Consider the following 3,530-nt stretch of genomic DNA (forward strand, 5'->3'; position numbering starts at 1 on the left):
CGGAGAGTGTCCCTTTCTGCATCTAGATTTTTCATATATATGCTAATTAGCAGGCTATATCTCTTAGATTAGCCCCCTCTGGATGACTTCAAGGTCTGCCACTTATCTAGACTAAGCAATTCATTTTCATCTAGACATTTGTTTCATCCATCAGGCTGCAAGCTAACATGTATTTGATTGTTGGTCTAGTAGTTTATAAGCTAAGGAACTACTATATCCAATTTTTTTATTTGCCATCTATGTTTGTGATGCTCCATCTTTCACTTGGATTATCTGCACTCTGATCTGAAATGTTTCATTTAATTTGGTCAGTTGTAATCTATATATTTTTTCCATACTTTGTTTTTCGACTGCGAGTGGGGCTTAATGTTGACAAATACAACAATGTTTAACTAGACTTGGATTGCTGTGATATATAAAGATTGCTTGCAACCTCACTTTCTTCTCAAATTGTCATTACATCCAGTGGATCATTTACTCTATTTTGCAATATATAGTTATCCAGTGGATCATTTACTCTATTTTGCAATATATAGTTATCCAGTGGTCCATATAAAGTCTTCTTATATATGCTACTCTCTGACTGAATGTTTTTCTTCCTACCTGTCATATCCCTTTTATTGGTTATTTGGTTTACTCATTCCTGATTGAAAACTTCTTTCATTTAAACTTTGATCTCCAGTCTCGATATGAGCAATCAAGTAAATATGAAAATATTGCCTGAAATTTTAGGATTGTTATGCTAAAATTACATCCTCATTTAGTGTTGTAATTTTGTAGTTTGTTACTATAAAACATAGTAGTCAGCAATAGTTCACTAGGATTTTCTATGCCAAATATACGCAAGTATTTTAGTTTCTCCCTGACGTGTTACTTTCTAGGATTGCAGGAGTGGAGTTGATGAGTTGAGGGAGGGAGAAATCAGGTGAAGAACTTCTCCTTCGCTACAAATATTCATCAAAGAATTTAGTATGCTTTTTAATGTTACCTGGACATACTTTGGTTTAGAGTTTTTCCTGCACATACTTTAGTTTTAGAGTTTTACATTTTTGTTTTGGTTACCATAGAAGCATTTTTTTAGAGGCTAATGGATTATTAGTTTGATATATTAACCCTTGTTTTTGTTCATTAGTAGTATAGTCTTATATACAGTATTTGTTAATTGTGATTGCTGATTGGTTACTTATTTTGTTTAATTAGCACTCCTGATCAATGGCTAGAAAACTACTATTAACTTATTATAGAATTACACCCTGACCCTCGTTTAATACTATAATTTCCTAGTTTTAGCTGTAAAATACGGCATATTGTATGCTATACATGTGAGAAGGCAGAGGCTCAAGCTTTTTTTAGAAGGATTTCTTTTTCTTCTCTATTTTTATAGTGCTAGCTTGGTGCGTACTGATCCTGAACCATAATACTAGCTCTTATGTATGCTATACTTGTGTTTTTTTGTCTTCAACAATTCAAGCACTATTGCTTCACCTACCTTGATATTTTTTTTGCGCCTGCAGTCAGGTTTGTTAAAGTTGCATTCATGATTTGCTTTTGAGGTTGCCCCTTTGTGCGTACTGATTTGTGGTTCGATTGCGAGGTATGTGGTAGATTCCTTTTTTCTACTCTTGTGGCTGCACATGTTTTCTGAACGTGGATGTGTCATAACTAATATGTTACTTTATGGAATTGCATCACCAGAGTTGATGAGTTGATAGAGGGAGAACTCAGGTGAATAACTCCTTTCCTGCAAAGATTTGACTTAGCATTTTAGTATGTTGTTAAAGTTACAAAACCTTAACTAAAAACTGTTAGCAGTAGGTCTAGTTTTCTATGAGTCGTTGTGAGTTGCATAAGTCTTTAATTGGGGTCATAAAAATCCAAAGGAGTTTCTTGTTGAACTGTTCATCTGTTTATTTGTGTAATATATGTCTTCGATCTTCTCTAAATTAATATATGTCTTCGCTCTTCTCTAAATTAAAAGAATTTCCTGTTCCTAACTTTTTCATAAAAGTTTCACTGAGTGCTAATTTGATGAAAGTAACTTTGATTTTCAACTAAATGTCTTGTTTGTCAGTGTCATAGGGAAAATTACACCCTTAGTAAAATGACTAATGGCATCCTCCTAGCCTCCTAGCCACTTTTCTACTTGTTAACACTCAGAATTTGACACCACTAAACCTTGGAGAGTGCAATTAACCTGTTTCTTAGCTTGTCTTATCTACAAAATTAGACTAGACATTTTTTTTGCATACTAAATTGACCACAATAATACCCTGCTGCTAGGCACTAAGCACTAATCATCTGTTGATATCATGCAATAAATACTGGACATCATTACTGTAGAATGTTTAAGTTAGTTCAACAGACTTTGCGATGAAAGTGTTGCCACCTCTATCTCCATAGACCTGTATTCATTTTGAATTGATTTCATGTAGTTTTAACAATGTAGAAAATAGGGCAATCCTTTCTGAATTTGAGTTAGACACAGACTTTGCCATGAAAGTGTTGTCAACTAAATCTCCATAGCCCTGTATTCATTTTGAATTGATTTCCAGTAGTTTCAACTGCTGATGTTATAGAGATTGCACCTCTGGTGTGCTGCAGGTACTGCAACCTGCCTATTTTAAAGACTCTGATCAACATGTTTTGAATGGTGACCACCCTAATCCAAATGTAAACCTCCAAAGCTCGGTTTAGGGATAAGAAATTCCATTTTGTAAGGTTTCTTGGTGTGCAACAAGAACAACTGTCGAAGCTCAAATGTGTTTTGGAGTTCCTTTGTTCTGGGTAAACACTACATCACAAAACAACATAATAAGAATAACTTTATAGGTTGTGTTCATCTTCTTAAACTTTGGATAGTCTTTAATGCCTGCATTTCGAAGGGAAATATTACTTGATAGGGATGGCTAAATTGCCTCCCCTAAGTATGTGAATCTAGCGTTACGTGGAGTCAAGTTCTCGGTACTAGGATTTTCTTTACATGCATTCTTATATGTGTTCTTATATGTGGTTGCTGATTGGTCATTTTTTTTGTTAATTATCACTCCTAACCAATGACAAGAAATCTATGAGTACACTTATTCTAGAATTACACCCTCATTTATTATTGTAATTTTCTCATTTTTAACTGTAAAAAATGACATAGTGCATGCTTTACAAGTGAGAAGGCAGTGTGTCAAGTGAGAATTACACCCTCCTTGTAATTTTTTGTTTGTATTTTTTTGGACCTTTTGCATATGCTTCAGAATGCACATTGTGTGCATGTAGGGTATCTCTTGGAACCAGCGTCAGATTGGCTCCAAGCATTAGAAAATTAGAAAAATCTGAATCTGTCGGTACCCTGTAACAGGGATACCCACTCTTACTGCGGCAAGGCAGGACCCGCGTAGTTATCCGTAACTGCGCGCAAAGGACGGAGTAGCCAGGCCCCACGGGTCAGGCTATTTCCTCACCAAGCCAATGGCCCCGGACCCGTCCTCCGCCTGGGGGTGGGTCTGGAGACGCCACATGTCCCTAAGGAAGGAAAACTC

At 35.8% G+C, this 3,530-nt stretch overlaps 1 long non-coding RNA gene across 1 annotated transcript; it reads left to right on the forward strand.

The window, feature by feature from the left end:
- Positions 1-519: 519 nt before the first annotated feature.
- On the forward strand, positions 520-2,871 carry LOC120648457. Its single transcript, XR_005664952.1, has 4 exons — positions 520-925; positions 1,515-1,594; positions 1,696-1,725; positions 2,602-2,871. It is a non-coding gene; the product is annotated as an uncharacterized LOC120648457 (long non-coding RNA).
- The last annotated feature ends 659 nt before the right edge of the window (positions 2,872-3,530 follow it).

The sequence above is a fragment of the Panicum virgatum genome, chromosome 9K (assembly GCF_016808335.1).
Source record: "Panicum virgatum strain AP13 chromosome 9K, P.virgatum_v5, whole genome shotgun sequence".
NCBI classification, from domain to species: domain Eukaryota; kingdom Viridiplantae; phylum Streptophyta; class Magnoliopsida; order Poales; family Poaceae; genus Panicum; species Panicum virgatum.